We start from the raw sequence: 12,955 nt of genomic DNA on the forward strand, positions 1-12,955 counted from the left end.
TAACAAGGGACTCGAAGAACGAGGCTTGACATATTCCACAAGTCATGTCAAACGGTGACGTCATATTCTTATCTGGAGAGCATGCGCAATAAATACTATTGGTGTAGACTGGAATAATCAGACGCTAGAGATTGTCATTTGATGGGGACTTTTGGCGTATTTTGCCGTATATAACTGATTAGAAATTACAGTAAAACGAAGCGATTTAATGTAAATCAGTTTATTTACATTCATATTAGGCTACATTATTATATGCGTTGCGACCCATTTGTGTCAATTTCTGGGTTCCAAATATTGGCGATGTGGTTCCTTTAACCAATAACTTAGGTAGATGACCTCTTAACGTCTATAAATAGGCAAATATGATTTCTATATAATGCGGTTATTCATAAAATCGACAGTCCCCTTCCCTCTCCTCCCTATCCCACCATCCCTTCAAGGATTTCGGGGATTCCCGCAATGACATTAAGTTTATGGATGACCTATGGTTATAGTGCTAAATAATAAGGCCAGCTCAATTTTCCGTCATAGGTCACGAGATGAAAACAGAGCTAGCGCTAATCCCAACCCTAAACCTGGCCCCAATGCTTACCCTAACCGTAACTTACAATCTCGCCAACAATCACACGCCCTAAAATTATTTACATTTGACAAAAGTTAAACTGGCCTTAACAAATAGATTTAGCCAATGACGTATCTAAATTTCTATAAACAACCCTATACGTTTATACAGGGCAGTATTCATGAATCGTGTTCAAATAGGATTATTACAGTGCAGTATTAACAACATTAGTCGTATTCAACTATAAGATTGTATCGAGTGAATATAGGTCAACTATTAAATACAGATATAACTGATATGATATATAGGTCAATATATAATAGATATTGATTATCGATTTATAATAGGTGCATATATCATATTATATAACACAGGTGTGTTATTCACACTTATAACATTTTACCTGGGCAGCGTCATTTTACCTGGGCAATGTCATTTTGACTGGGTAATGTCATTTTGCCAGGACAGTCATTTTGACTGGGTAATGTCATTTTGCCAGGACAGAGTCATTTTGCCTGGGCAGTGTTATTTTGCCAGGACAGAGTCATTTTGCCTGGGCAGTGTTATTTTGCCAGGACAGCGCAATTTCGCCAGGAGAGAGTCATTTCGCCAGAGCAATGCCATTTTATCAGGGCAGTGTCATTTTTTTTTTAAAAGCAGTGTCATATTTTTAATGCTGTGTCAGTTTGTCAGGGCAGTGTGATTTTACCAGGGCTTATATTTGAATATATATTATTGAATATTATACAACTAATGGTTATTGAATATTATATAACTGGTGGTTATTGGCTGTAATATAATATTAATATATCACACCTTGTGTCATTGTATTACATTGTATACGTGTATAATATTACCCCATGATTTACCTATACACAGGTACATAAAGGTTGTAGTCTTTTTTATATACCGTTTATAAGGTAGATATTTTATACAATAGATTAGTGACAGGCGATTAGGTCTTTTTTTACTTTGTAAAACTCGGGTCGGGAATATTTGATTAGCAAAAAGTAGTGGCATATGACGTCCATAGAACAACGGAAACAAAATAGGGTTTAACGTCTTCGTCTTTTGCACTAAATGAATGCATGAAATCCCATAAACTGTCAGCGGTTCTTTACGTGCAATTGGGTGGGGTGGTCGTCATTGTCATTGAGTTAAGTGGTCTGGTTTCAATTCCCTACATGTACGTGACAAGGAGTAGGATCGCCTGTCCAACCTCGTGGGTTTTCTCCGGGTCCTCTAGTTTCCTCCCACTGCTAAAGACTCCTACGCGTAAGGGAATAATTGAAATAAATTGAACCATGCTAGTCATATATGAGCGGCTTTTGACCTTATGACGTCAGACATTGATTAATCAATCAGCGTTGACGTGTCTAGTGGTATACCCAAAGTTCCGTGCACCTCACGTCAAAAACTCGGCGTAACAGATCGTTTCATTGGCCAGCTAATCCCTCACAAAATCCAGGATGCCTGTTGTATAACAACTCTTCCAGATCCTAGTGTTGCAAAGACAAGTAAAACGAAATTTTGAATTATAAAAAACGAAACGAAATAGGATCTGTGTTTTTGTACTATTACATCGACTATACACTGTTCCTTATCACGTCCACCAATCTACATCACTGATAAGGAAGGAAACGTGATGTTTCTTGGTCAGTACCGGGATCAAAAAAAGGGACGTACTGGTTAATGTATCTGGCTTACTCACTGAATCACTGTGGCTCCCCTAGAACACCTTATAACTTTTCTCATATCTAACGTGATTTGAGTTCACAACTTATAATTACCATTAAGACGAGGGAAAGCGGGAACACAATCGGTAGTCGGTTACCCATGGGAACTCCCTGTTTTATACTGAATGGGTCAGCTGTCAGGCTGGAGTCAAGTAAGACGTTAACAAATCGATATTATCATGCATAAACAGGCTCGTTTGGGGCCATTTAGTGATCCTGTATAAGGCTATAGGTCACGAAGCTGACCCTTTGTTTGGCGAATTATTCTCTGTATTAAATTAAATGAAATGAAATGGGGTTTAACGTCCTACTGTTCTGCTCCTAACCTGGGCTAATGAAGACGGGCATACTCCATGCAGTGTTCTATGAGGGGAAATTTTGCCCGGACAGCGGCACTACGTCTCATCTAAATAACTAGACAGCTGTCATTGTCAGGCCCTCCGTCCTACATCACTGACAAGGGGGGAACCACGCCAGAAAATCTGGATGAACTTTCTCGGCCAATGCAGGGATCGAACACCCGACCTCCAGGCTAGCGAGCCAGCGTCTTACCCATTTAGCCAGCGAGATCCCCTCTCTGTATTAAAGGGAAATGGGATTTGACGTCCTCTCGACATAAACTAACACATGTTTAAGTTTCAATTTTATTTCAGTAATTCGTTAAATGTGAGAGGAAACAGGGGGACTCGGAGAAAACCCACTTGACTGGACAAGCGACCCTACTCCTTGTCACGTACAACTGGGGAATCGAAACCACGCCAGTTGACTCAATGACAGACCTTATGATACAGCGCACACCCGCTAACCATTCGGCCATCCAAACCCTCAAGATTTGTCAGAGAAAAAACCCATGGTAAAGCAGGGGATCACGTGGCTAAGTGGGTAAGACGCTGGCTCGCTAGCCTGGAGGTCGGGTGTTCGATCCCTGCATTGGCTGAGAAAGTTCATCCAGATTTCCCGGCGTGGTTTCCCCGTGTCAGTGATGCAGGAAGGAGGGCCTGACAAGGACAGCTGTCTAGTCGTTCGGATGGGACGAAAAACCGAGGTCCCGTGTACACATTGGCGTGCACGTAAAAGATCTCTTGGCAGTTGGAATTCGACATAAGAGTGGGCCTTAGCGCCGCTGCCCGGGCAAAATTTCCTTCATAGCACACTGTATGGCGTATGCCCGTCTTCATTAGCCCAGGTTAGGAGCAGAACAGTAAGACGTTAAACTCCATTTCATTTCATTTCATTTTGCACTCGTTCAACCATTCGGCCACCCAAGCCCCTCTCTGTATTAAGTATCCGGTCATAGATCATTTGAGGGATTTTGCGCCATATTGTCCGAGCGTAATTTTGATTTCTTACCGATATGTAGAAGCACCTGATTAACAACAAAGAATAGAAAGAGCCTCGAGCGGACCCAGCCAAATAAATTTATTCTAACTCTTTGAATCTTGATATATACAAATATACTTTTTACGTTTATATATAATAAAGGACATGTTGATTGTCGTGTCTTTTGAGATTTAAGTACATTTTATCTTTGAAGCTTGCACGATCTGTGAGTTTTATGTTTGTAAACTGACCTATAATGCGAATCACTGTTCTTAAACATACATAATGCAAGAGCTAAATCTGCCTATTTCAGGTCTTTCTTTAGGCCTGAAATGTTATCTAAATTATTAATAAGACATTAATTAACTTATCCAGACCATAATCACCTCTCGATGTCATCGCTAACCTGTGATATTTACTGGATTAAGATCCGATTTCCTGTTCGATTTCCATTCAAAATTTGATCATGAAATGGATAATCGAGGCTACGTTTTTTTTATTGTATTGACTTTAGTAATAATGATCGAGGCTAGGCCGAACATTCAATCGCTAAAATCTCGGTTCAGAGTGGATCAATTTGACGGAAATTTTCAGCAAATTCCCTTTACATTATCTAGTTTTTAACTATTATAGTGAGAACTGCCAGCTCTTTATCTAATCTTCCATAATGTATCTTTAATATCAGTTACATTTTAAGTATCCAAAGGATCGGCTCACCGGAAAAAACCCAATCCCAACTGTTCCCACAGTCCAGAATAGTTGAGCAAATTTAGTAGAACGACAGCCCAAAATATGGATAAATAAATAAATGAAGAATACAGTTATAGAGAGTTGACAAATAAATTGATGAGGATAATATCGTGAAGGCATATTTCAAACAGAGAGGAAGAGAGAGAGAGAGAGAGAGAGAGAGAGAGGAATGAGGTTTAACGCCCACTCGACACAAACAGGTCATTTTGGGACTAGCATATGGTTCAATTTTATTTCAATGTACACTTGCAGATAGGGGTCTTTAGCAGTGGGAGGAAACCGGAGAACCCGGAGAAAACCCACGAGGTTGGACAGGCGACCCTACTCCTTGTCACGTACAACCGGGGAATCGAAACCACGCCAGTTGACTCAATGACGGGCCTTATGATACAGCGCGCTCGTGCTAACCATTTGGCCATCCAACCCGACCATATTTTAAACAACATAGCAAATATAGAAGGGAGTGTCCAACTCTGCCCCACCCCCCCCAACCGCGCCTGAGGTTAACATCTTAAACTCTGTCTCATTTGAACGATGTGGGGTGGGTGGCCGAATGGTGAACGCGTGTGTGTTTGATCACAAGGTTTGTCATTGGGTCAAGTGGCGTGGTTTCGATTTCCCGTGGGTATTCTCCGGGTTCCACGGTTTCCTCCCACTGCTAAAGACCCCTATGCGCTAGCGAATTATTGAAATTAAATTGAACCATATGTTAGTCCCGAAATGACCTAGTTTGTGTTGAGTGGATGTTAAACCCCGTCTCTCTCTCACTCTCTTTCTCTCTCTCTCTCTCTCTCTCAAGAAAAACAATTCTCAATATTATAGTCGCATGGTTTCGATTTCCCGTTGGTTTTCTCCGGGTTCTCCAGTTTCCCGTAATTGTTAGTCCCGAAATGATCTAATATGTGTGTCGAGTGGGCGTTAAACCCATCTCTCTCTCTCTCTCTCTCTCTCTCTCTCTCTCTCTCTAATTTGAACGATAAACCACAGTAGAAATTGAACATTATGGTCGACTAAATTCAGTTAAAAAAGGGTCTTCGTCGCTGCCTTGGCAAAATTTACACAACATCTAATCAAGATAAAGAGGCTTAAGAATTAATTTATATTAAAAAGAATTAATTCGCTACAAGATTGTCTTTTTTAAAGAATATTTCTAATATTAGATCAAATAATGAAAAGGATAAAGTATATAAAAGTCGTTTATTTAAGAATAATAAAGATCCGTGAAAATAAAAATTTCAACTGCACGAGGATAATTAAATCCAAAAGGTACACGGAATAAAAAATTAACAATAAGCATACCTTGTCTCGTGTACGTCACTAGTAATTACACAACAAAAAACATTGATTTTCCGCATAATATTCGTTACAAAAAAAAAATGTGTATATGTTGTAAACGTATTTGTCTTTATCGTATCGATTTCATTTATTCAACAAATTTTTTTTTTTTTCTTAAACCTAACAAACTATATTTATTTTAAAATGTCATGTGTTCGGCAGTTAAAAAGCTTTATTTTTCACACCTACCACTACCATCGTAAAGGTCGTTTTTAAAAATTGCATATGATAAGTTTTAATCTTTTTCAAGTATTGCTGTTGTTTACCACAGTTGTGTCAACGCAAGTCCGAGACAGGTTGACAATTTAACTCCACATAAATCGTTAAAAATAGACTAAAAGTTCAAAAAAAAAAAATCCCACCCCTTCCTTCTACACAGGCCTTATATTATATTATTATACCTACATATTATATAGGTCTAGCGAACAGGTGCCCGTGGCTACAGGCAGGCGTTATGGATACATCCAAACATCGTATATAATATATACTAGCGGCCATATATCAGCATACAGACGTAGTGTGTCCGTCATGCTTCGTGATTTTTCCTTTTCCTTGTGTGTGAACTACCCCAGCCTGCCTGAAGCCGGTGTCTAGCGAGTAATCTTTATGCGGCTAGAGTACTGACTGTGTATATTATGGAGAAGTGATTGTGTGTAACGTCCCTGAGTCTCAGCCAACTACGCTCTAACTAGCCAACTATATATAAACACACCATACTACTAGTGAGGAGTGAACTCTGCGTTATATCCATTAGTACACGCCCTCCAGGGGAAATACGTCATTGCCACACGGTGCCTACCCACGACTCACAACACTCTTATTCACGTGGGTCGGCTACCCAATCAGGGCAGGGGCAAACGCGCGTGACGCAGATATACAGCCAGCCTTATATGGAAATCTAGTTGTCCGACCCCCACCCTACAGAGAAGAAACGGGGGACGGGATACGAATACACCTACACGAAAAAATATACGAACCCCAGGGATAAAGTGAAGAAGGAGCTATCGATATTTGGTGAGTACATTATCTTCATCATGGTTAAAAACATCGAGTTGTGGACGGTATAACTTATACGCTATCTCTCTCACTCCATCGACCGAACGGCAATATGGTTGCACGAGCTACAGCATGCACGAGGCCTGGGGGGTCAGGCAGTTAATATGGTCGCCATAGCAAAACGAGAGCTAACCGAGCCGATAGAAGGGACTTGGTTTCATTTATTAAATGGGGTAAAACTTCATTTGTTTTAAATTCTCTGTCATCATTTTCTCACAGTTCGGTGAAGGGAAAGAGTAAATATGGCCGAAGCTGAGCGGAAATCTGTTGAGAGATTAGTCAAAAGTGGGTGGGTAAGATAAGAACGTAGCGATGGAGCGAGGTGGTAGGGAAAGGCTGAATCGACCGACTCGACAACACCGTGGCCTTGACAAACATTTACAAAATTATTACCAACATTTCTCCATTTTGAATAAAAACGAAGTGTTTAAAACTTAGGAAAACAATGTATTATGCTATTGTTAGTGTAAAATCAATGGTAATCTAAGGTTCCACGTGTTGGAGTTAAAAATAGTAACAAATTACGTAGTATGTATATAATATTAAAGATGGGAAATACATCAAATAATGCACAGTTAATATACCACATTAATTTAAATACTTTTTGTACTGAATAATCAATTACATTATTCAAAATGAAAAATATATTACCCATCACGGTGTCTCCACTGTGAACCAAAGGTACAAATTATAAATAAGATAAAAAAAAAAAGAAAAAGTGTGATTTATTGCTGATAATGCACAGTAATTACTGTGATATATCACTCAATATGTAACAGTTGGAATTAATAAAATGGAGGCTTATTTTATTTTAATGTGTTAGAATAGACACTGGTGGAATAGAACATAGTCAAGTGCATTTATGATATATCGTGACCCCAGTTGACCCCAAATGGTTACAATTTTTTTTTTTCTCTATCAGTCAATTTTAACTGTGTTTTATTCATGACTTAGTTGAACAGGACTAGGTTGTTGGTTCATGCCACAAGGATAGGAAGTGGTTTAAAAATAAAAATATGCACTGCCCTGAGTTTTAGGAAGTGGTTTAAAAATAAAAAAATATGCACTGACCTAAGTTTAGTTGGACGAAATAAATGCTTAAATGATGGATCACATGACTCGAACACGACATTGTGCATTTGGGAAAAAATAAAAATCAGAATAACATATGTAGGGCCTAACTTTATTTATTATAAATTGGGCCTACAATCTTGGGTTATTTTGGGGTTTTTTTTACGGGTGGCGGGGGGGGGGGGGGGGGGAGGGGGGTTGGTGAAGCTGGGTTTAGAAACTGAACAGATTAAGATTATGAAAACAATTTTATAGAAAATACACAATAATGACAAGAGAACCATTATAGTAACTAGTATATTTATTTATGAATTTATGGCAGATTATATATAGGCCTACGATATATATTTTTTTTTTGGGGGGGGGGGATGGGACAGTGTTTAGCAGCGTTTAGTAATTGAACCTATTATAGTAATGAAAAGAATTTTATGGAAGACATAATTATTTGAAAATGACATAAGAATTATTATAGCAAAGACATAGCTCCAATTAAAATTGATTTATTGTCTTCCAGAAAACTGTTGTAATTGTTTTTCTTTCGTTTTGAAATAAGGATTCAAATTAGCTCTGTTATTTTTATCTTGGGGGGGGGGGGGCGGGGATGGAGAGCTTGTTTCCAACCTTTTCTTTGTTTTGAATCATATGCTAATCCAGAAATAACTAAGTTGGTGTCCAGTGGAGGTTAAAACATCATTTCTCTCTCTCTCTCTCTCTCTCTCTCTCTCTCTCTGAGATTTTGTTTTTCTGATTTCAGTTTTGTCAAGGAATATGTATTTTGCCTTTAAAGAGGTGGTTGACACGGTGGCTAAGTGGGGGGATCACGGTGGCTAAGTGGGTAAGACGCTGGTTCGCTAGCCTGGAGGTGGCGTGTTCGATCCCTGTATTGGCCAAAAAAGTTCATCCAGACTTTCCGGCGTGGTTCCCCCTTGTCAGTAATGCAGAAAGGAGGGCCTGACAAGGACAGCTGTCTAGTCATTCGGATGGGACAAAAAACTGAGGTCCTGTGTACACATTGGCGTGCACGTAAAAGATCCCATGACAGTTGGAATTCGATGTATGAGTAGGCCGTAGTGCAGCTGTCCGAGCAAAATTTCCCCTCATAGCACACTGTATGGCGTATATGCCCGTCTTCATTAGCCAAGTTCAGAGCAAAACAGTAGGACGTTAAACCCCATTTCATTTCATTTAAAGAGGTGTTGTCAAATTAAAGAGGTGCTGTCAATAATATTCAGGCTAATTAAAGATTTGTTTTTCTGACCTAAAAAATAAATCAAATTAATTTTCAATATTCCTTTAGAGGCATTTACAAACTGGATTGAGTAAAAAAAACCTATAACACATACTTATTGAAGAACAATTACTGATTTATTTGGGTGACGTTTTTCTCTCCGCGTTATCAAGCATATTCAAAAAAGATTTAAATTCTTGTTCTGTAATGATCGAAAATTGAAACTCGTTCCAGGTTAGACAACTCTTTAACGAATGTTTGGAAAAAAAACTTGATATAAAAATAATAGAAGTTTATGTAAATATGGGAGACCTGACTGACAGTGTGTAGAGAGCAGTTCTTGGCTATTTTAATGTGGAACTGTCTAGGAGGGAACATGGTAGTTTTATAGAGTGCGGTATGGGGAGAGACTATATTTGGCCGGACGACAACTTCAATAATTCTTTGTCAGACGTGAAGTGTTAGCTTTCTATAATTGTGTGCTTTCCCATCCTCGATTATTTGAACAACCAAATGTCCCTTCGTGCTTCAAACAGGGGTTATAAGTTTTCAAATTTTTTTACTGTTCTTTTCGATTGCCAAATTTTGCTGTCAGGGCGTCAAACTTTGTTTTTTTTTTGCTGGGTGTAAATTTTGAAATTTGTTTATTAGCGGACGTTTGGTAAAGAAGGGAGATAATATTGATTCATGAGATTAAAAGATTTTCTCATATCGTTGTTTGTCCTGCGTTAGCTTTGTTTTATAGTTTCTATGGAAACATTATTTTGTCGAGCTAAATGCTGAAAAAGACATAATTTTACATAATTTGTCAACCTGATTGTTAGTCGGGCGATTTTAACTCCTTTACAAACTACAATATTGTGAAAGTTGAATCTCTCAGGTCAGAAATGAATTAGGATAATAGTCAAAACAAGAATAGGATGAATTATAGTCAAAACAAAGATAGGATGAATTAGGATATATAGGATAATAGTCAAAACAAGGATAGGATGAATAAGGATAATAGTCAAAACAAGACTAGGATGAATTAGGATAATAGTCAAAACAAGGATAGAGTGAATAAAGATAAGAGTCAAAACAAAGGATAGGATGAATAAGGATAAGAGTCAAAACAAGACTAGGATGACTAAGCCACTAAGGATAATAGTAAAAACAAGGATAGGATGAATTAGAATATATAGGACAATAATAATTAAGTAGATTAGAACAGTTTGGCCATTTAATGATTTAATTTAAAAAAGGAGAAGTGAGACTAGGCCTGGAATATATACCAGTACCATGGTAACGATAATAAACAATCAATGCACATATTCTTGTTAAAACTACAAACAGAAATAACTTAAAGTAATCTGAATGAAATTTTCAATATATTCATTTTTCATTATCTAATTTGGAACTATTAATATTATGGCAAGAACAACTAGGTCTTTATCTCAATCTTACATAATGGATCTCTTTTTAATCCGGGGGGGGGGGGGGAGGGGGTGTGGAATGGCCGAATGGTTAGCACATGTGCGTTGTATCATAAAGTCTGTCATTGAGTCAACTGGCGGGGTTTCGATTCCCTGGTTGTACGTGACAAGGAGTAGGGTCACCTGTCCACCCATATGGGTTTTCTCCGGGTCCTCCGGTTTCCTCACACTGCTAAAGACCCCTATGTGCAAGCGAATTATGTAAATAAAATTGAACCACATGTTAGTCCCAAAATGACCTAGTTTGTGTTGAGTGGAGGTTAAACCCCATTTCTCTCTCTCTCTCTCTCTCTCTCAGATTGTGAGGTTATGATTTTATTTTGCTGATTCATCAAAAGAACGATATTTTCGGATAAAATTAAGTTTTTGTATGGATGAGAGGGCTTCATTATCTTCGAAAGAAGACCTTTAAATTTTATTTCAATTCAAAGGAAGCCATCTTTAATGTGTAATTTCAGAAAATCTACATTTTATAAAAATTTAAATTAGTAGGCCTAAGTATTTGTTCTGATGCAGAAGTGTACACACGTAGGTTAACGGGGGACCGCCTTCTTTATATATCAAATGTAATTATTATTTATGAATAGTCGCAAGTACTTTAAAATGTTAAAATGTTACTAAACCAGTGTTGAAATCAGTTTGTGTCGGCATACCTTTTATCTTTTCATCGTTTACCGTGAAACAAAGTAGTGCAGTTTTACGGTTGTGCTAATATTTTTGGATATATAGATATAGATATAAATAAAGTAAGCAGACGGGTAAATTCCCAGGGTGTGTCGTATGAAGTTTAGGGGTGACGTTAGCCTAAGGATTGGCAAGTCACTATATCAAACACAAATCTTTCTTTTATTAGAATAGATACTGTTCGTGATGACTTAAGTAGACATGATCATAAAGACACACTTCTTCTGTAGTTTAAAGTAACAGTTTCACTAGAATATGATTCTATGCTAGACACCTTGGTTATATCTACAGATGTAGGCCTGATCATCAAGACACACTTCCTCTGCAGTTTAAAGTTTCACTAGGAATAGAAATCTGATTCTATGCTCGACACCTTGCTTATAACTACAGATATTTTGTTAAAAATATAAATTTGCTATCTAATGTTGCATCTACTCATGTTCATCCACTGTATAGTTTGTAACGTCCTTGTTTTGTTCAACAGTTTTCCTGTATTTGTATCAGCTCTAGGAATGTCAGTCTAACCAGACCATCTTTATTGTATCATCTAAACTTGTACGTGACAAGGAGTAGGGTCGCCTGTCCAACCTCGTGTGTTTTCTCCGGGTCATCCGGTTTCCTCCCACTGCTAAAGACCCCTACGTGCAAGCGAATTATTGAAATGAAATTGAACCATATATTCTCTTGATTTTTTGTTAAATAATAAATTTGAGCACTATTTATAAGGAATATAGAAAAAAAAAAATTGATTCTTTTAATGTGGCCGTGTATATGTTAGCTGCTCGTAATACGTATTTGTTCGTTAAGCAGGATTTCACTGTAGGTTTTAGCGTGAATTAAGCCATGAAATATTTGATATTCAAATATAATATGACTGTGTTAGATATCATCCGAAAACAAAAGAAGGATATATGAATATATTATGACAGTATTCATTTATCTTGGAGCTAATATCAACACGTTGCGTGTTTCAGTCAGTCCATCCTAAATTTAGGGGTTTTCCCAATTATTAAATTTTATTTTTTATGTACTGAGATGACCACTGAATTCAGAGAAACACATAAATAGTCTTAACAGACATTTCCGTTATTGTGTAGGGTGAGCCAGTGTAGGGGAGAGGTCCACACTGTTATATAGTAATTAGTTTATAGCAAATGTAGATGAGGCACTCCTTTTCTCCTCAGGGTGGTTGGGTAGCCTGAATGGTTTAATGTGTCATTGAGTTGTGGTTTTCGATTCCCTGCTTGTACGTGACAAGGAGTAGGGTCGCCTGTTTTCTCCGGGTCTTCCGGTTTCCTCTCACTGCTAGAGATCCCTACACACAAGCGAATTATTGAAATAAAATTGAACCATATGTTAGTCCCGAAATGACCTAGTTTGTGTCAATGGATGTTAAACCCAATTTCTCTGTCTCTCTCTCTCCCCCCCCCCCACCCCTCCCTACTTCCGCCCCCCACTTTCTGTATTATTGTACTACATATATTTTAGTTTCAATATGTTATTTTGTGAATGGACTGATATGAATAATTTTGGGACAGAAATAAGCTTTAAGTAAAAGTACTTTTGGTTGTGGATGGTATGAATCTCTACATTGAACCTTTATTCTTGTATGTTGGGGCTTTAATCACTATGTAATAACCTTTATTCTAGTATATTGGTACTTTATATTTAACTTTATTCTAGTATATTGGTACTTTATATTTAACTTTATTCTAGTATATTGGTACTTTATATTTAACTA

General features: G+C 37.8%; 1 protein-coding gene across 1 annotated transcript in view; it reads left to right on the forward strand.

The window, feature by feature from the left end:
* The first annotated feature begins 2,435 nt into the window (after positions 1–2,435).
* Positions 2,436–12,955, forward strand: part of LOC126822586 (NGFI-A-binding protein 1) — an 87,680-nt gene continuing 77,160 nt past the window's right edge. Inside the window, exons 1-2 of the mRNA XM_050551551.2 lie at positions 2,436–2,450; positions 6,120–6,717. The gene's annotated coding sequence lies outside the window, so the exon portion shown is untranslated. The remainder of the gene's footprint in view (positions 2,451–6,119; positions 6,718–12,955) is intronic.

The sequence above is a fragment of the Patella vulgata genome, chromosome 5 (assembly GCF_932274485.2).
Source record: "Patella vulgata chromosome 5, xgPatVulg1.2, whole genome shotgun sequence".
Lineage (NCBI taxonomy): Eukaryota > Metazoa > Mollusca > Gastropoda > Patellidae > Patella > Patella vulgata.